The sequence below is a fragment of the Pinus tabuliformis genome, chromosome J (genome assembly GCF_031772625.1).
Source record: "Pinus tabuliformis cultivar Carrire ecotype Pingquan chromosome J, CPIR1, whole genome shotgun sequence".
In the NCBI taxonomy this organism is placed as follows: Eukaryota; Viridiplantae; Streptophyta; class Pinopsida; order Pinales; family Pinaceae; genus Pinus; species Pinus tabuliformis.
The window spans coordinates 446,036,289-446,057,384 of NC_142295.1; positions in this window are offsets into that span (position 1 = coordinate 446,036,289).

Genomic DNA, 21,096 nt, shown 5'->3' on the forward strand with positions numbered 1-21,096 from the left:
ATTCCTACAAGATACTGTCAAAGTTGTATTGTTAAATCATTCCAAGAAAAAACCAAAAATATAACCTACAAGCTGGCTCCAAAGAAGATCCGTTACACTAGATTAAACCCAGATCCAAATCCCCCACCTGTTTTTGAAAATCCTAATCTAATTCCTAGGATCCTTAGAAACCAGGAGAGCCAAGAACATTCTGCTAGTTCACACCTTGAAAAACATTTGCAGAACCCTATCCAATCTGAGCTTACCTCTGGGAAAACATTAAATCTTTCTGTCATTGTTGCAGCTTCTTCAAGTTCCCCATCAGCGCCTCAAACTATCCTTCCCACTCCTCCATCGACAGCACACATTTCCACTGTTATCCCCGCCCTTCTAGTGGTCACTCTTATCTCTGCAAACATGGCAAACCAATATGCTCCTCTGCAATTACCTGCAAATCCAGGGGCCATGCCCCAATATTATCAAAGTAAAATCACCTATTTTGACGGTACTAGCACTTACACAGCTCAACAACATACCAAGAAAATGACAGATTATTTTGAAAACTATGAGATTGATGATGATGATGTCAGAATGAAAGTATTTGTTCAAAGTTTAACTGGAGATGTCAGAACATGGTTTAGAGCCCTCCCTGCAAACAGTATAAATGACCCACAGGCTCTTTATCAGACCTTCTTGAACAGATGGGAAAAGAAGAAAGACCCTCTCCACATTTTATCAGAATATGAAGGCTTAAAGAGAGGTACCCAAGAAACTGTCCAAGATTACTGTACCAGATTCAATAATGTTTACAATGCTATTCCTCAAAATCTCAGACCTCCTCCAGATTTGGCCTTGATCAAATTCCCTGATGCATTCGATTCAGATATGGCATACCAACTTAGGGAAAGAGCTCCTCGAGACTTAGAGGAGATGCAGAGTATAGTTGTCAGCGTTGAAGCCAACCTGATTTCTAAACGAGCTCGAGCCAAAGCTGAAAGGAGGATACCTATCAAAGAAGAACCTTCTGCCTTTGAACAAAAATTAGATGCTATTATTAAAGGAATGGATAGACTTGGTGACAGAGTATAAACAATTGAGAGGAAATCCCCTTGGGATGGTCAACCGAGTAACACTAGGAGGAATCCAAATTTCAAAAAAAACCAAAACCCTAATACTAGAAAGGTTGGGCCTGACCAAAACATTAGGCCCCTATTCCAGGAAAATTATGTTGAAGCCTCAACTTCTGATCAACCAACAGAGGACACTCAAATTAACTTAATGGGCCTCAATAATGAACAACAAGTTTTCTTGAGTCAAGAGGACCAAGAAGCTTACACTCTTAAACAATTCCAAACTCAGCCAAGAGAGTCATTTGATTTTAGAGAGGGATATGATATAGCCATTTATGAAGTTCACAAGCAATACAATCTGAGGAGCAGAAGAATAGATGTCCCTGAGGCCAATAAATAGAAAAATACCAAGCAACCTACCAAAGCTAAGATCAATAAAAAATCTGCACAACCCCTTCTTAGAACAACTCCTAACCCAAATAATCCAATAGTTGAAGACGTATCAGAGGATCAACGACCTAACAAACAACCTTCCACTTCCACTCCTCCCAAAGGAAAGGTGGAAGAACCTCCAGAAATTGACTTGGAAACAACTTTAGCCCATAACACCACCCCTGAAAAAGGAAAAAGTACTGAAAATACAGCAGAAAAAGACAATCTCACTGTCCCAAACACAAAATTTCAAACTGAAAAACCTTTCAATCTTGAAACTGAAATAGGCAAATTAAAGATAGCCATTCCATTGATATAATTGGCTAAACATGATGTCTACAGAGGACAAATTAACAGATCACTCCAAATTTCAGAGAACAAAGATTTAGTAAATCTCTTTGATGACCAACCTAAATTAATTTTTGGCCCTGAGGTAAATGGAAAATCAGTAGATGGAGGGGTTCCCCCTTTCTATGTAAGTCTGAACATACATGATAAAATACTTCATAATGCCATGTTTGATTCTGGTGCTTCTCATAACTTAATGCCTAAATCTGTAATGGAGAAGTTGGACCTAGATATTACCAGGCCATACAAAGACTTGTTCTCTTTTGACTCAAGCCAGGTCAGATGTCTAGGATTGAAAAAAGGCTTATGTGTATCATTAGTCCAATACCCCGCCAAGACCATTTTAATGGACATAGTGGTAGCCGATATCCCACCAAAATATGGCATGTTTTTGTCTATATCTTGGGGCGCAAAGCTCCAAGGATCTTTACAATTGGACATGTCCTATGCTATTGTTTCATTATTTGGTCAGCCAAAGAGATTGTACCGAGAAACTTTAATGAAATATGTGGTAAGTAGTCAGGAGAAACCCTAGAATTTTCCCATTTACTCTATCCACTCTGACATGGACTCCTTCATTCTATACAATGCTGAAATTAATCCTCCAACTGATGTCAGGGTATTGGCCCTTGAACAAGAAGAAATCATAAATGAAAAGTCTAGTGTTCAAATTCAAGAAATTGCTGAGAACAATGATATATCAGACACTCAAGATAAACCAAATGAAACTTAAAATCCACATTTCCCTAGCAAACAAATTTTTGAGACACCTGATACCAACTATGAACATGAGATCCTTTGGTGTTTAGAATTTGATGGTTCAATTAATAAATTAGGGGTAGGAGCAGGAATTTGGCTACAGAATCTAGAAAATGATCATGCTGAAGGGCACGCTTACAGATTAAACTTTAAATGCACCAATAATATGGCTGAATATGAAGCCTTTTTGCTAGGACTTAAATTGGTCAAAAGATTAGGGGCAATCAGGGTATCAGTTTTGGGAGACTCTGATTTAGTCATTCAACATATAAAAGGGAAATTCCTCACAAATGATCCCAGATTAAGATCTTACAGAGGAGCAGCAATTGAGATCCTCAATACATTTCTAGAAACACAGCTGGCCAAAATTCCAAGAAAACATAATTTTCATGCTCACAGTTTGGCAACATTTGCCAGCACTTGTAAATTTCCATTTGAACCCAATCATCAGTTTACAGCTAAGATTAAACACAGGCCAACCATACTTGAAAATGTAAAGAATTGGCAAGTGTTTGACAATGATATTCAGATTAACAATTTCTTGACCCTAGAAGAAGAATTTTCTAGCACTAATATAGACATGGACACTGTTAGTGAGGTTGAGCAAATAGATAAAATTCAAACAGACATTTCAGCAAAAAGTGCAGCTCAAATACTTCACCCAACAAAATTTACCAAGAAAAAGTTGCAAGATCTTAAAGAAATAGACAACAATGAGATTATTGGAGGGGAATCTGAAGTTATTAATTTAAAAGATAATTATTTTCCCACAGGATTAACTCCTTTGGAGGATTTCTTTGATTCTAATGATATCCCGAAGAAACCCAAGATGCAACCTCTAAACGCCGACATTGAATACTGTAACATAGGAACCGAAGAACATCCGAAAATGATAAAATTATCCAAAACTTTACCCCCTGATCAAAAGCTTAAATATATTGAACTCATCAAAGAATTCCAGGATGTCTTTGCCTGGAGCTATGAAGATCTGAAATCTTATGAAACCTCTGTAATTCAACATACAATACCCCTCAAGGAAAATCAAAAACCATTCAAGCAAAAGCTCAGAAGGGTCAACCCTGTACTACTCCCCTTAATCGAAAAAGAAATCAAAATAATCTATGAAGCTGGGATAATTGCTCCTATCAGGTTTTCAGAGTGGGTGTCTAATTCAATACCCACCAGGAAGAAAACAGGAGAAATCAGATTGTGTGTTGATTTAAGGAATGTAAATAAGGTTTCTTTGAAGGACCACTACCCCTTACCTAAGATGGACCAAATTTTACAAAGGGTAGTAGGTGCCTCTAGGATTTCACTGTTGGATGGGTTTTCAGGCTTTAACCAAATTCTAGTCCATCCTGATGACTAGGAAAATACTTCTTTCACAACACCTTGGGGAACTTTCAAATATGTCAAAATGCCATTTGGACTTAAGAATGCAGGGGAAACCTTCCAACGAGCAATGGACATAGCTTTTGCAAAATAAATTCACGATTTTCTGGTTATATATCTAGATGATCTTACTATGTTTTCTAAATCAGATCAGCAACATTTAGATCATTTGAGACAAGTGTTTTTAAAATGCAGAAAGTATGGTATTTCGTTAAATCCTAAGAAGTCGTTGTGTGGTCTAGAGGAAGGCAAATTGTTAGGCCATATAATCTCTCAAGATGACATCAAAATCGATCCTGATAGAATAGAAGCCATTTTACAAATACCTCACCCCAGAAATGTCAAGGAACTTCAAGCTTTCCTAGGAAAGATTAACTTTTTAAGAAGATTCATACCTAATTTGGCTGAATTAATCAGATTGTTGAATAATATGTTAAAAAAAGATTCCAAGGTCAAATGGACATTAGAAGCTAAACAAGCATTTGAAGAAATTAAAATGGCTTTGACTAGAACACCAGTCCTTACAAGCCCAAACTTTGATAGAGACTTCATAATATTTTCATTTGCATCAGAACACACAATTGTTGCGGTTTTACTACAAAAAGATGATCAAGGATGTGAAAAACCCATAGCCTTCTTTAGTAAAGAACTTAGAGATGCACTGCTAAAATACCCAATCATGGAAAAATAGGCTTATGCACTTGTGAAATCTATTAAAGACTTCAGAGTCTACATATTATACTCCCATATAATAGCCTATGTACCAAATGCTGTTGTCAAAGATATCTTGACCCAAGAGGGGATTGAAGGCAAGAGAGGTAAATGGATTGCTACTATATTGGAGTATGATATTGAAATAAAACCTACAAAGCTTATAAAAGGACAGGGATTGGCTAAACTCATGACTGAAACCAATTACCAAGCCCTGGATATTAACGAACTGGATAACGAACAGGAGATGGCGACTCCACAAATCAGCCAGGCCTTCCTAGAATCACCTTGGTATGCTGATATTACTCATGTATTATTAAACCTACAGGCTCCTCCAGGGTTATCCAGAACAAAGAAGAGGTTTTTAAAACTGAAAGCTTCAAAATTTTATATTTTAGATGGTGCTCTTTTTTGGAAAAATCATGAAGGTATTCTATTGAACTGTTTAATAAAGGATGAAGCTGACAAGGTACTCAAAGAATTTCATGCATGGGACTGCGGTGGACATCTTTACTGGAAATCAACTGCTGACAAAATCCTAAGGGCTGGATTTTACTGGCCAACCTTGTTTGCTGATGTCAAGAGGTTTGTCACTGCTTGCCATAAATGTCAAATTTTCGAAGGCAAAAGGAAACTTGATCCGGCTTTAAACAGGAACGCAACAAATTACAGAGATAACCATAAATACTAAGATGCAGCGGAAATAACACTTCATTTCATTAATGGAAAATACTGAAATATGCTTACAACCAGAAATGGAAATAAACCAGCTAGGGCGATGGTAGCTTATCTCTGAGAAGAGATGTGTGGCTACATGCCTCTGAACTGTAAAGGCTACATTGTGGCGGACAATCTGTCCTTTTACAAAATGTGACTTGTTACTTATAGTATTTTTCAGTTACAATACCACGGGTCAATTCCATGGGTGAATGAATACCATGGGTGGATTTTACAATACCACGGGCGGATGCCATTTACAATACCATGGGTAAATTCCATGGGTCGATGAATAATATGGGTGGATGAGTACCATGGGTGGATTTTACAATACCACGGGCGGATGCCATTTACAATACCATGGGTAAATTCCATGGGTCGATGAATAATATGGGTGGATGAGTACCATGGGTTGATGCCATTTTCCATTCGGATCATTCCTCCCTCCTTAAGAAGCAATGGTCCCCATTGCGTAAAGTTCCCACCTGCGAAGCCTTTGTGGAATATGAAGAGCCACTGAAGATAAGGGTTTTATGTGGTTAACCCAAAACCCTGATGTTAGTTGCTGATGAAGTAGCAGGTGCCTACATAGCCTGGGGTGGGAGGGCACATCTCCAAATAACCCAAGCCGAATGCTACTATGTTGAAACTGATGAATGTGAAGCAGGTGCCTACTAAAGTCGGGTGGGAGGGCACGTCTCCAATGGAAACCCACTCCGAATGCTACTCCAAAGTTAAAATGGACATAACTCGGCCAATATAACTCAGAATATTTATTATAACCTGTTTTTAGAAGCTAAAGGATCATTTTGCATCTTCCCATGCATTGGAAATCCTTATCTGGACACTCTGAGATCTCAGATTCGTGCTGCAACAATTCCGTTGTCACAAACATTCTGATAAAATAGCTTATTTTAAATCAGTGATATCTCCCACATCCGAACTCCGAATTGACCCTTTTTTTTTTAAATTGGGTGATTTCTTGAGAGGAATCCAAATCTGGTATTTGTTTTTGTAAATTTTGTACCAAATGTTTCAGATCTTATCTACAAAGTCGCCGCCCAAAAAAATTCCTGCAAAAAAATTGAGACTGAAATATGCATGAAACCCTCATTCCCATGGAATCGTAACCTGCTCTGATACCACTGATCCGGATTTAAACAGGAACGCAACAAATTACAGAGATAACCATAAATATTGAGATGCAGCAGAAATAACACTTCATTTCATTAATGGAAAATACTGAAATATGCTTACAACTAGAAATGGAAATAAACCAGCTAGGGCGATGGTAGCTTATCTCTGAGAAGAAATGTGTGGCTACATGCCTCTGAACTGTAAAGGCTACATTGTGGCGGACAATCTATCCTTTTACAAAATGTGACTTTTTACTTATAGTATTTTTCAGTTATAATACCACGGGTCAATTCCATGGGTGGATTTTACAATACCACGAGCGGATGCCATTTACAATACCATGGGTAAATTCCATGGGTCGATGAATAATATGGGTGGATGAGTACCATGGGTTGATGCCATTTTCCATTCGAATCAAAACTTCTACCTCTACCCCTTAGACCAATTTCCACTAAAAGACCATTTCAACAATGAGGTTTGGACTTCATTGGGGAAATCCATCCTCCCTCTTCAGGCCAACATAAATGGATCCTCGCTGCCACAGATTATTTCACCAAATGGATAGAAGCCATCCCTTGTAGACAAGCCAATGATTCAGTCATCATAGGATTCCTAGAAAACAATATCTTGTCTAGATTTGGTTTTCCTGAAAAGATCATAACTGACAATGCTATTGCTTTCAAATCCAAGAAAATGACAAATTTCTGTAACAAGTACCACATCACCTTAGGCCATTCGACAACCTATTACCCTCAAGGTAATGGTTTGGCTAAGTCCTCCAATAAAACCCTGATCAATATTATCAAGAAAGTGTTGGAAGAAAACAAGAAAAACTGGCACAAGAAACTTACCAATGCACTATGGGCAGACAAATTAACTACCAAGAGATCCATTGGGACTAGTCCTTATGAATTAGTCTATGGTATGGAGGTTGTATTTCCTTCATCATTAGGGGTCCCTGTAATGAAATTACTACAAGAATCTCAGGTACAGCCCAATGACATTCAAAGAAGAATAAATCAGACCGTCCATTTGCAGCAGACCAGAGAAGAGGTGTACCAAAGATCCCAAGTGTTACAAGAGAAACTCAAGAAAATTTTTGATAAAAGGACTAAGGTAGAGGATTTTTACTTAGGAGACAAATTTTTAAAATGGGATTCTAGGAGAGAAGACAAAGGAAAACATGGGAGGTTTGACTTCCTATGGAAGGGACCTTTTATTATCCAAGCCTCACAGGGGAACAATACTTACTTTTTGAAGAACCTGGATGATTCAGAAGCGAAAGAAGGGCCAATTAATGGTCGAATGCTGAAACATTATTTTGATCCAGTTGATTGATATATCCTGACTCTAACTTGTACATAAGGAAGTTCAGTTTCTACAGCTTTTTATAGCAATAAGAATGAGGAGGAAAGTGCAGAAAATTTTGAAAAATAATGAAGGAATTTTACCAATTTTGTTTTGCTCAAGGAAAATGTGTATATTTTACATGATCCTTTGTACAGTTTTCTACTTTCAGCAAAGGAAGATTTCAGAGCACAACAAGAGTTGTTCATAAGTCCATCTGACCTGCGGTTCTTGACTTTTCACCAGGAAAGGCCATCCACTAGTGGAGCCAGTGTTATGCTCCTATACCAATAGGTGTCATATATCATGATTGACTTGATTAGCTCTGCAATATGTGCATACCTTTTCTTGTTACAAAAGGTTTTTCATATTCTCAAAAAATAAAAATAAAAAATAAAAAAATGTAAAGAGAGTATACCCTAAAAGAAAAATCAAAGGGTGAAAAGATAAATGGTCAAAAGAAAAAGTGAAAATAAATGAACCCCAAATGAACATGACCAGGAAAGTGTGCAAGTCAAATGCCACTACCATTTCATTTTTTCTGTGAATAAAGCATCATGTACAACTTTTTGAACCTTTTTCCACAATTGATGAATGGCCAAATAGCTTAGTCTTAGCCAGTTCATGTTTGAATTTCCTGTTTTAGAGATAGAGAATAAAAAACTGTCCAAACGGTTTAAACTTGGCAGATAAGTAGATAGGTAGAGAAGCAAAGGGGCTCAAATCTTCAATCTGAGCCCTTGGAAGAAATAAGGGCAGATTTAGATAGGATTATCATGTAAAGAAAAGAAAATTGATGAGGGTTTGCCAGTCCAAGTGCACCCAAAGAGAAAGGAGAAAAAATGTTAGGTACAGTAGGCTGGGTAGGCAGTTTTGGTGTTGCAAAATAAGACTTGTGATTGATTTGTCTCTCAAGATGTTCATCTTAATTGTTATCACAAGTACCATGGCAAATGTTGGGATACAGCTCAAGAAAATCATAACTAACTCCCCTCTATCCCTTTCCCAAATCATCTACAAATCTCCCAAAGATATTAAGATCTGCTTAATATCCTTAAAGTCTCTCATTCCATTTCATAAATGCCTAGGTAAAGCCCCATTTTTTACTTAGGGAAATGGCATCATTTCTTGTATAAATCCCTATTTTCTCCTTTTGCCAGAGTTTTTAAAATATTGTGACTTAGCGCTTTTGGACTCATTTTTACATATTAACTTTAACATTATTATTTAAATCTCGCCCCATTAATCGTTCCCATATTATAGTTATAATAAAAACCCCAATTATTAATATTTCCCGTCCCCCCGTTATATAACCATATTCATTATTTTAAATGGGATTAATAGATCCATTTGGGATTAATTAATAACCCGCCACGCGCCATCCAAAGGGTTAATTAACATTTGGTTAATTAATAACCTAACTTAAATAAACCCCGACAACCAATCATATCGCGCCCAAAAACATTAAAACCGTGTTTTAATTACATCGGTCCCACCGCTAAAGGTACACCCCATCTCAGGAGAGTGCCCATCATCCGATCTCAGCCCTCACATCCGACAGCTATAGATCATTTCACGACCCCCTCCGCCGCTGCACTTTATCACCGGAGAGATCACCAGTATCGCCGCCCGTACCCGAACGTGTGTCACACTCCTGTGCTGCTCGCGGCCCTCCCGTCTAAAACCACTTTAGCCCATAAGCAGTCTGGGGTAAAACACTTATCGCCCTCCCATTGACCATCCGCCACGTCACTACCACGTCACCGTCCCATACCCTCTGCTACATGACAAGAGGTCCCGTCATGTTGACATCATCCGCTCAATAAGTGCCAAAAACACCTCCCAAATCAATTTTCGTTAAATAAACGATAAAATGTCATTTTCACCCCGATTTTCTGCAAACTGTGCTCCATGCAAAATACGTCCAGTCGACTGTTCGAGCAGTTAGCCCATCACCCGGCCAAGAAACTCCATCGTCGTGCTCGACAGTCTGCCATTCGACTTGCAAATTCACAGTTTTACCTCCACAATCCAGGTATTTATTTGTTTTTACCCTGCAAACCTGCAATTTCACTTTTCCACAGAAAATTCTAACTGAGAAAGCAAACTTTGAGTTGAAATCAATCTGTTTAGACCATAAAAGACTCCCAAACCTGTTGTTTAGTCCAATTCTCCACAGAAATCCCAAATTCCTGTTTGAATACACAAGAACCAAACATGGAAGCCCCCATAGCCCTGAATGTTGCACCCATGAATGCACCTCATAAAGACTTGAATTATCTACCCTTGGCCGACAGAGATTTCCAAATAAAAGACCTATCTGGTGACAGGAATCATCTTCAGACCTTCTGCCAAATTAGAGATAGTCATCTAAGAAACTCGGACATTTTTGAACTATGGGAATCAAACCTTCCCATGTACTTTCTTCCCTCAGTCCATGTTTTCCCAGATATCATTCACCAATGTTGTGCTAGCTATGACCCTGTCCACAGAGCAGTTATGTCACCTTCACAAACTGTCCTTTTTTCCATAACTGCTGAATCCATCAATGAGATGATACATTTCCATTCCACTAAGCCCATTGCTCGTCTTTCCATGGGATTTTTACTTGAACAAGCTTCTCAATTTCCCAACTCAGAGATAACTCATATTGCTCAGATGTTCATGAAACCAAACTTCCAGCCCTAAGGCCCACCTCCCTATTTACATACCTGGTTCACTAAGACTGGAAAATTCATTCTTGACATGATATCCTTGATCTTGGGATTTAAATCTAGTGAGTATGTGGATGATATCACCCTGGTTCTATTATCTATCTTTACTCCAGGACAACCCCCTACTGTCAAGTATGACTATGCCACTTTTATAGCCAACAAAATCCATTAACAATTCCTAAATTTGGATAGAGAAGGAGTTTTCAAGTATACTTCTTTTATATACCATCTATTGTTATATCATCAACCAGACAGCTTTCCATTTCCCATCAGGAAACTGGACTCAAAAGGAAATCGGAGGTCTGTAATCTTTTGGAGCTCGGTCTTCCATAACCATGACTCCCCTTATACCTATAGTGAATTCATTGACTTATTTGTACACACAACCTCCACTCTGTTGATATGAGCTCCTCCTCCTAGAATTACTGGTGATATGAAGAAGATTTTGCAGCTTTCCAAACAGTACAGGATAGGTGACTCGTACCTCTACCAGAATCACACAGAAATCAGAATATATGGATGTGAACTATGCCCATTCAAGTTGCCTAGATATGTGCCTATGAGGTTATTTGCATTAGAATATTTTAGGCAGCTCATCTATGCAGACTTAAACCACTTTTGTAATGTAAAGAAGAAGGCTCAGCTAAGAATCAAAAGCCAGTTAGGCCCTTATGTCATCAATTTTAGGGATGCATGGGAAGATGCTGAAAAGATCTTAGAAGACCCCCTTAGCTTCAAGAAGAGTTTTCAGTGGGTGCCATATGACCCATGTAGTTTCATAAGTGACAGAAGGGTAAGAAACAGGCTATCAGTGTATGTACATCATAGGATCCCAGAAATTGAACAATATGCAAATCAGGAAGAATGGGTAGAAGGAACATTAATAGAGGAAATTAGTGAACAGGAAAAGATGGAAAAAGCTATGAAATATCTTGAAAAAACCCTTGACCTAGACTCTTTTGGACATGTATCTTTGAAGTGGCCTCAACAATCAGGAGTTGGAACATCCTCTGCTAGAACTTCTCAGCAGCCTGCACAGAAAACCAGCACATCAATCACAGGGACTTCAAAGGGTAAAGAGGTAGAAACTACAGAGCAGCCAATAATGACTGATCAGCCAGGGGGGTCCAAAGAACAGGAACAAGTACAAATTCCTCCAGCCCAATCTAAAGCAGCAGAAATCCCAGCATTACAAACTCCTCTAAATGAGGAAAAAAGTAAGAAAAGAGACAGAGAAGAGGCCACACCTATAAGTGGACCTGCTGAACAACCAAGAGCAAAGAGATAAAGGCTGAATCCTCTGTCAGAAGAGGAAATCATTGAGGAAACGACAGATAGTCTAAGAGGTGAGAGGGTAGTCAGCCAGCAGACTTCCCCAGTGGTGGATACATCAACTAGCTCACATAGGCAAGAGCTAGAAAGGCAGCATAGTGTAGAGGTATCGTCCACCAGGCCACAAAGCAAACAGTCCTCAGACATTAAACGGACTTTCATAGAGATCAAAGCTAAAAATGATCTTGTGAGGATTCAGATGGACAACCAATACTTGAAGATGGCCCGTTCAAACCAACAAAGATTAATGTCTGCCTATGACATTAAAGAATGCAAAATGTTAATGAGTTATTTTAAGCCAAAGGTACAGCAACCCCAGTCTGCAGCAGATTACATCAGAACAAACTTAGAGGTCCTAGCCAAAGACATTCATCCAATTGAGCAGATTGAACTTCACAACCAGACTGGATAAATGGTTTATTCTACACTAACTGACAAAGCAATGTTGGCCCACCAGTTACAAAGTTCCTTAGACAACACAACAGCTTAGTTGCATTGGGAGAAAGTCTCTTCTCTGGCCAAGGATAACAGAATCAAAACCTTAGAAGAGATCATCATGGAACTGGGGCATGACCCCCAATATGCTAAAGGCATAAAGGCACTAATAAAAAAGAAGGAAGAGGACATTGCTGCCCTGAGGAAACAGTTGGAGCTACCTCCTTCAAGGCACCCTCAAACTGCATAAATTATAGAGAAGAAATCAGAAGAAGATGTGATGGACCTGCTCATGAAACTTAATGAAAGACTAACTGATACAGAGCAGGCACTAGAAAAATAATTAAAAGAGAAGCAGGGAGAATCGACCTCCCAGCCACCTGAGGTAATTCCTACAGTCACAACGGCAGTCCCCTCAACAGTTGGATCAGCATTGGCCCCAAATGTCCCAGCAGTCGCAGCAGAGGTAATCATAGGTACATCATCAGCAGGAGCAGCACCAGGCAGCAGTGCTAAAATGAGAACATAAGAATTGATAAAGGCCATGGAAGAATTGAGACTCCAAGTGTCAGAGCTGAAACAAGTAAAGGAAAAATTGGCAAAAGTAGAAAAGAGTTATCCAAAATAAGTGTGGTAGAGAAAATAAGAGAGGTTAAAGCATTAGAGAATAAAGTAATAACATTAGAGAAGGATCTCACTTTGGATAAACCTCTGGCAGAAATCAAAGGAATTCTTTGGACCAACATCAATCAATCCCTAAGTAATGTTTGGCCATCTATCCAAACTATCTATGAGCAGGCTGACTTAGTGAATGTAGCACATGGAGAAATTCAAAAATCAAGAGCTTTATTAGGACAAATGCCTGATCAAGCCAACCGGCTCATACATTTTTTGAATTACAGAAATAGGGAACAGCTGGAACAACTTGGAATCCCAGACAGGACAGGCACCATTCTAGAAATCAAAAGAGTTCTGACCAAGAGAACTTTAATGCAGAATTTGGAAAAAAGATGCCAGGATATGCAAGTAGAAATTAATTCTTTCATGGAAAGGTTTACAGTTTTGTAGAATAAAAGGCTACCAAGTCTTTTAGGAAATAATGACCGGCTTATGAAGCACGTAGATTTTGTACATAAGTTGAACACATATGTTGTTGATCAAGTTAATTCATCAACAAGTGCTTCAGGAGTAAAAGCACTCCCCACAGGCAAAAGTCTCTATGATAATTTGGAGAACTTATTTTATATTGAACATGAGGTAAAACATCTGTTTCAGCTCCAACCTAATTTTGTCAAATATACAGAAGTTGATGAAACACTGAGGAAACTTCAGAGACATAAATTTCCAGAGCAACAATGGTGGGAAGACATGTTGGGGATTTTGTAAGTTTCTCTTGGCTAATACGTGGATTTTTGGGTTATTTTCCGTGATAAAGATAAGCAGAGATAAATGAGGCTCAAGCTTGTCAAAGTATATCTAATCAAGGTCAAAGACTGTTCGGCAATGACGGAGCAGCCAGCACAGAGTATCAGTTAAAGACAGCTGTAAACCGACTTGCAGAGCCTACCTCCAGCACATCCGACGGAGATGGAACAGCCAACACAACATCGATTCATCTTTTCCCTCTTTTTGAGATTGTTTGTCTCTATCTTTTGTAAAAAAAGGGATTAGTCATCACTAGATATTATCTCCATCAGATATTTTGTAAGATATTTTGATATTTTGTATAAATACCCCCCCAGACGAAGTATTTGGGGTTGGTTGGTGTTCATAGTTTTTTTACTGTAACACAAGATCTCTGGTATAAAAAGGTTGTTGGAACCATCTGTTGTCTGGCTCACTAGATGAGGAATTGATGCAGAAGACTTGTCACAGAATTCTTGAATAAAATCCGATCAATAAGTTCCCTATATCTCATGTTTTACAGTTTTCTTGTTTGCTATATCGTCTGTGTTTCATAATCTGAATGGTGAAGAAAATGATTAATTCAGAATTTGCTTAAGCTGCACTTTGTCTTCAATCTTTATTGTTCTCTGTGTTTTCTTTAGAATTAATATAAGAAGTGAATTCTTAATTACTCTTGCTTCCTGATTCTTGCACTTTGAATATTTGCTAAGGAATTCTTAACTGCTCCTTAGCAGTAATCATCCATTTTCCCTCTTTCAATATGTTGAAGGATTTTTAACTGACCTTCACCAATTTGAGTTCATTCCATCTGATTTCAGCCTGAATTTGTTCCATGTTTGACTACCTTGCTCTGTGATACCATCCTCTGTTAAGAAACCAAATCCAGAAAGCCATCCTCTTGTTGACTCCAACATACCCAACGGACTGAACTGTTCAGTTTGCCTCACTATTCTATTGAATTCCACCATCCAAAACCAAAACAAAACCCTTGAGCTTCATAGCTAGCCTAACATATTTCAAAACAAAGCTAAATCAAAAGTGAGAGCCCTCTCTGGATACAGATTGGCTAGAATCTATATCTAAAAGATTGGTCTATGGTTACCTTGGCCGTATTCCCTTTCTTACAACTTTGGGGAACAACCTGAGTGATAACACGGTCCACTTTTGGGACACTCATATTCGTTTGAGTTCGGCTCACTTGTACCGCACTCGCTTGGCCAACGCTCGCCTGGATCCTACCGGCCTAGATCTGCAACTCGCATAGATCCCTCTAGACACTCCCTAGTGTCTGCATATACTGCTACTCAAAGTGCGACAATAGCTCTGACATGGTATCTCGAACCTTATCACCGATCTCATCTAAATCACTCTCTATTAGTACAAGAGGGTCCATTGGTGAATGTTTATTTGATTTCCGCTTCTTTCCCAAACCTGTGGTTGTCTCTTTGGTGTGCTTCTAAAATTTAAAGGAGGTGGACACCTCCTCACCCCCATCACCACCTTGTGTAGATATATCCTACTCATCAGTGCATTGCGAAGCTAATTTGTTGCTTGCTTCGGTATCTTATTTTTCCTTCCCAGCCTGCTCTTTAGCAGCACACTCCTTCGCAGCCCTCTCTTCCTCCACAGCTGTCATAGCAGCAACTTATTTTTTCTTCTGTTGGGTGTCCTTCTCCCATGCAACTGCTTGTTATTTTTCTTTCTTCTTTTTCGCAGAAGAGGTCTACGCAAAGGAGCTTTCTCCTGCTTTCCTTATCCCAACATCCAACTAGGTAGGCGCACATGAATCTACTGGCCATCCACCCACAACCTCTTGTACATTTGTGTCAACCACTAAGTAAGGCAGCTTGTGCCATACCTCTTGAGGGTCTTTTCACACGCAGATCCAGACATTGTGGACGTCTGCCTTAAATTTTGCAAAGGCTCTTAGCTGCTCGAACAAAGTGGGAGATAACCTTTGCCTCTGGTTTACATCCATGTGGATGTCCATCTCCATGAATACCCAAAAAACCTTGGATTTTGTAACCCGCTCCGCATCTTTAGTCTGCCACAGTGAAGTGAACTTTGTTGCCTCTAGGAGGCTCTCATTTAGCAGATGGAACTGACTGTCCTCCTGAAGCCTCCATGCCACCAAAACAATTAACAATAAGAGCCAAGCATAATGGAACAGCTTGCTCTCTTCCTGCGCCTCGCAACAGTTTTCCAAAAATTCTCTACATAGATACGGGGCCCAATTATACTGGACTCTGTTCGCACACTGTGCTACTAAGGAAATGACCAGTGTGGGAACTTCATCCATGCGACACTTCCACATTATCTTTCCTGCTAGGATCTATGCTACAAATTGTACTGACTAAACTATTATGGAGTGGATAGAATATCCATGCTTTCCCTTTAGATGCCCGAACTCGGCCTTCATGCGTGCTGCGAGTTATTTTTCCTTGGTTTTTCCCACAAAATCCTTTGTCGGGTCCACTCCTTTAAAGGGTATCTTGTTAATAACCCTGCCAGCTGAATTCCTATGGCCCATTTCATTGGTTCCAGCTTTGTGACCCTTGTATCTTCATAGCATATGTGGGACATATACTAATTTGTCTCTAAATGCGGGAATTTCGCCTGGTCAGCAAGGTCCCAGTCTTCCATTTTTAACATTGGTATGCATTTAATAGCATTCCCTCAAATGGAACTTTAGTTGGGAGTAGTGGCATAGCAATGGAAAAAATTTTGGCATCAGGGTCTTTGGTAACCTTCTTTTGTCCTGTTTGCAGAGGCACATATGCTGGAAGCATAATGATTCGTTCATCTTCCTCGGCATCTAACTCTTCTATCCCCTGGCAGATTTCCTCTTCATCGAGGTCGAGGGGAACAAATGGTTGCTTTTGCTTGTCCTTTTTTCCCTTCTGTCGCATGTCTTGTGGACGCTTTCTAGGTGAGTGGCTCACTGGTTCTATGATTAGCTCCTTTTGATTTGGCTTAGAAGCAGACTGCTTTGGCCTAGGCGACCTTGACGTCGTAGGTATTGTTGGTGTAGCTTCTATGCCGCAGCTTCTGGAGCTGGGGCCTCATACCCCACAGCCTCAGAACTCATAGGCTCATATTTCCTCTCCAAAGAAACTCAGCACACTGTATCAGAATAATGAGCGAGCTATGGGTGCGTGAACAAAACCCCCCAATATTCTCGGTGCATGTAAGAATTTATTCGACAAAAAAGTGTTTCTTTGCAGACCAAGGGACATAGTTATAGTGATTTTTGGATTCAAATCTAACCGTTCCCTCCATAACTTTGTCATAAATGTAACTTTCGAGGCAGACTTTCAAAGATCTTCGCCTTAATTGTCGCCTACCAGCTCCTCCTAACGGGGTTTTCTCAGTCCAATCATCTACAGTGACTTCAATGGCTATTTTTGGGTTGGGTTGTGTGGTACCTCCCTTCATGGCATAGCGTCTTGAGTGCAACTCCGTCTGTTGCACCCTTGTCAATCTTCACGCAGCCTATTTGATGCTTTGTCCTCTCAGTCGGGTAGTGTGTTTTATAGTCTCACACTCCCTTTCAACTGCCTGGAGCACTAATACTATCCTGCATTCATATAGTCATTGAGCAGGGGAAGGATCCCCCGTATATAGCTTCAGTCGGCTCCCATTCACTTTTCCCAGAAAAGGTTCACCATTCAGCTTTGCGAGCTTAACTGCGCCCCCCTCTGTAATTTCTTGGACAATATATGGTCCTAACCAATGCATATGGAATTTACCCTGAAATTTGGTGAACTTGCTATCGTATAACAACACAAGATCGTCTATCTTGAAAGTGTGAAGCTTTATATGGCAATCATTACATGCTTTTTCACGTTCCTTCGGTACTTGTTGGTGGAATCCTGCCAAAAATTAGTCCTCCTCTAACTCCATTAGCTACATGAGCCATTCCTCCAAGGCCTCTTGATTTGCCATATCTGTCAAAACTGCTATGCACAAACTAGGTACAATGTACTCCATATGCATCACTGCTTCGACACCATAGGCCAATCTAAATGGTGTTTTCCCTATTATCTTTTTACAGGTTTTCCTATAGGCCCATAGTACTGCAAGTACATGCACATCCTAGTCATTCCGCTACCCATTACATACCTTTGTCAATGCGTTAGTTAGTTAGTTGCATGCACATCCAAGTCATTCCACTATAGGTTTGGAGTTAGTTGCACCAACCAACAAAACCCTACACTTCTGGCCCTTTCGGAAACAACCCGCATAGTGTAGGTTGCAGTCTCACCTGAAGCAGTATTGGGGGATGTTAGAACCAAGTTTCTGCATCCAGAGATGATGTGATGAGTTTCTATATCCCAGATCTTCCTTCACGCAGATCTAACCCTCTGATAGATCTTAAACCCTAAAACCAACTTAAAGACCTTCAATTCCTCGCGGAACCCTTCAATTGCATTATTCATACTGTAAGAATATAGCCCTCTTACTTTTGCATACATAAGCATGCTTTCTAGGGTTTATGTGGCCTAGATCTGTCGTCATGCAGATTTATCTTCTCTTTCAATAACTATATTAGTTTAGATCTATAACTTCGCAAATATCATTAAGTATCTTTACCAAGCATAAACATATTTAGTTAACCCAATTCGTGTAGAGGAACACATTAACTCATGGAAATAGTATTTAAAGAAAAATAAATAAGTAAACAGATAAACAAATAAAACACATATGCAAATATTTCCAACCCAAAATTAGTCTTTATTGAGTAGATCCTTCACAGTACATACTTCTACTTCCCTACGCACTTAGTTGTAGGGGTCCACGCACTCAGCTGTGGACTCTTCCAGGCCTCTGCACACTGAGCTGTGGAGCCTTTTCTTCGCTACTAAAAAGAACATACCTTTCTGTCTATCAACCCCTTACAACATCATTCATTCATTCACCTATCTAGCCTTATCTATCCAAATTTATCTCTAAGACTTGCTATGACTCAACTATTTATAGATTTTCTAATACAATACCATGGACCCCGGTTCATGGGTGAGTCTTCAAACCCCTATCACTTACCTAAACAAGTGGCTAAGGCCCCTATGACTCTTGCCTAGCTACACACTCTGCATCCATATTTTGTGGAGACTTTGGATTCTTTACAAAAATATTTTTAAAAAATGGCTAAATTACTTCAATTCTACCCTTGGGGACCCCATCCCAACATATATATATATATATATATAGAGAGAGAGAGAGAGAGAGAGAGAGAGATCTATGTGTGTGTGTGTGTGTCTCAGACCAGACTCGAATTCATGATAGAACCAATATGTCTTTGGGCTTAACCACCAAGCCACGCTATATATCTTTCTATATGTATGTGTGTGTGTGTGTGTTTCTAAGATCAAACTTGCACTCATAATAGAACCAATACGCGTTCAGGTTTAACTACCATGTTGGTATAATGCCTAATATGTTGTCCTTGATGGCAACTTGCATGTCAAATATGTCCTTGATGTCATCCTAATTATAATATGATGTTTTTTCCTTAATGATTACAGAATTGTTGCAGATGACACGAATAATGGTATTAACAACTTAGTCACATGATGCATGAAAAATGTGAACTTTAAAAAGTATACGTGACTCTTGTAAATAAAATTTGTGTACATATGCAGTCCTTATGAACAAGAGTCGTGTATGTGACCCTACCCATGAAAAATAGAAAACCATGATATTTTCCCATGGTAATCTCCCACGGTTTTGTGATAACAACTATTATTTGATCTCATCAAACAATTACTAACATAAAACCCAAGGGATTTTCATGTGGTATTGGAAAGACAAATGGTTATACAAGGAGAAGGAGATCAAGGAGTTGTGTGTTCATTCAACAAGTTATTTGTGCATGATCTGATCTGAAACAGGTGTACTCTGAGGAGAAAGGAGGAGGATCAGTTGTTTGAGAAAACTAATGAATGTATTGTAGGTATATTGGATGGAAAATGAAGTGATCTATTAATGTTCATGATTGAAGATTAGTATGAATGTTCTTATATAAGGATTATGTAGTATATTTTTCTATGCTTATTTCTCCTTTGAGATATGTTTGACTGACTAATTGTTTTGTGATCTGCACACTACCAACATTCCTAAATATCAGGTACATATTGTAACAAACGCTGGTTTATTTTCCTTGTAAATAAAATAAGACCAAGGTCATGGGACACATATTCCAAGTTGAATGGTGGGAAAACATTATGGTGGGCATCACTTATGGTTTCTATTTGGCTATCAAAATTGGAAAAGGCATTGCAAAGGAAAAGAGGCAATAATTGGCATTTAATTATGAAAATAAAGGAAATAGGAGAAAAGGGAGATGAAAAGATAAAAAATTTCATGCAATGGAAATTAGATGGAAAATGAAGAAAATGGAAGCATGAATGATAAAAAGGCATCAAAGAAACAATTGATATCTTTTTGGACAGTTTTGGGTGGAGCTCTAGCTCATCCTCTCATGCTCTTGCACACTCAGAGCATTCTTCGAGAACTTTAGCATTCACTTGGATTTGGAGAAAGCAAGCAAAGGACAAGAAAGGAATTGGTGGGAATCGAAAGAGAAGGTTAGATCAGCAACTACAACAAGGGTACTTTGCAAGTAATAGGTTGCATGTGTGATTTCCTTGTTGGTTTATGGATGCATGATGCATGCATGTGATTCCTTATATACGTGTTTTCATTGGCATGGAGATTTACCTGGATTGCCAATGGTTTCATCCTTGCCTTGCCATTTCATGGATAGTAATTGTAGTGGGTTCCCCATTTGGTTTTCTGATTGGTTCTCAGGTTCCCTATGGTTTTGGATTGGGACAAACGCTCTGGATCCATGGAACAACTTGGGTTCCATGGAGGTTTTGGGTTGATATGGGAGATCTTTGGATCCCTATAACAACTTGGGTTCCCTATAGGCCGTGGGTTGAGTTACTAGTTCCTGGAGCCCTGGACAGCATGGGTAGATACCAATCTAGTTGATGTTAGTGATTTCTAGACCATATAGGTGAGATCACTGCGGTTGAGGGTTGAGGTGGTTTGGCCTCTGGAATCCTTGGTTGGTTTTTTTGGTTTAACCCTTATGATCCCACATTCATGCTTGGAATATGGATCGAGGGTGCTTGGTTGAAAGAGACATTTAGTTCAACCCAATCTATGGTTGGGTGGTACATGGAAGTCCCTGACTTGGTTGGCATTCTCATGTGTTAATATGAGCTACTTTCTTATTGTGTTCTATGAGTGTTTTTATTGATTATTATGGTGATATTATGGTCGATTTGTCATGGTTTCTATTTTGGATA